We start from the raw sequence: 1,333 nt of genomic DNA, 5'->3' as shown, positions 1-1,333 counted from the left end.
CAACTATGGCAGGGGAGGAGCACTGATGTGGTGTGTCATCAATGGGGGATGCATCGGTGGGAGGGAGCTCTCCAGGGCATATATATAAATATGTTTGGGTATTCGTTGGGTATTGTCATAGTAGGTAAAATTCCACTTGACAACCGAGGGAGTGCTGAGTTCCCAGCTGGGGGAGCTCTGTCGCATTCCCCAGTGGAACAGCAACAGTCCTCCAAGTGCAAGGGCAAAGGCAAGTGAAGAAGGATGGCCCAATGATGAGCCCTTGATACTGATGACTGTGCTTGTGAGCCTGTTTACTTGAAATTTCAAGTAGGCCTAGAGCTCCAGAGTGCCTAAGAGTTACCTCTGAGAGCCTCCATGTTATATATGTATATATCAGGGTGGAATTATAGAGACACATTTTGTATTTTATAAATAAAAGTTTAAGAATGTTCCAAGGTAATTTAAAACCAGATTAAATCAAGTTTCCAAAAAAAGGTTGCATTCCTACAGAGTGAAGTGAATTTAAAACAAAGTTTGCCTTCTAGTGCTATTGCCTGGGGGACTGAAATTCAGTCATAAAGAACTTTTTATTTTATTTCAGTTTGAATTTACTATGCATTTATTTCTTTCCTTTCCTTTTTTTAATTTTTATTTTTTAAAAGATACTTAGACTACCTAAGTGTTACAGGGAATGTATAGGGAATTCCAACATGTCCTGCTCCCCACACCTTTCACATTTTCCCACATTTTAGCAACATCTTTCATTAGTGTGGCGCATTCATTGCAATTTGATAAACACATTTTGGAGCATTGCCACTAAGCATGGATTAAAGTGTGCATTGCAGTCTACACACTCTCCCAATCAGTTCTGTAGTTACGGCAAGATATGTAACGACCTGTATCTGTTGTACTGTGTCATACAGGAAATTTCTCAAGTACTACAAATGCCCCCATATTACGCCTGTTTTTCCCTCCCTTTACCCTGAGAATCTCCAGTGGCCACTACCTCCACCTCAGTGATGCTTCTTCCACTGCTAGAATCACACTAAGTCTGTCTGAGAATACTAGAAAGTCTACTTTCATCCCTAGTTTATTCCCCAAACCTGAGGATTCTGGGATGGTGGTACCCACTCCACCTTCAGAAGTATTTTTAAATATTCACTCATTAGGGTTTTGGACAGAAAGAAGAAATTCCTTACAACCAAAATATAGCCTGATTTCTCCAGGAAAATGAAAACTAGTATCTGAGGAAACAATCTTTTCATGAAATTTTCATGTTTCATTCTGTTTATTAACTATAGAGTATTTGTAACTACTTGAGCCAAAAAAAAACAATCTATGAGATCACCTG

The sequence above is a fragment of the Dasypus novemcinctus genome, chromosome 15 (genome assembly GCF_030445035.2).
Source record: "Dasypus novemcinctus isolate mDasNov1 chromosome 15, mDasNov1.1.hap2, whole genome shotgun sequence".
NCBI classification, from domain to species: Eukaryota; Metazoa; Chordata; class Mammalia; order Cingulata; family Dasypodidae; genus Dasypus; species Dasypus novemcinctus.
The sequence above is the reverse complement of the archived record's forward strand: the minus strand, read 5'-3'. Positions refer to the sequence as shown.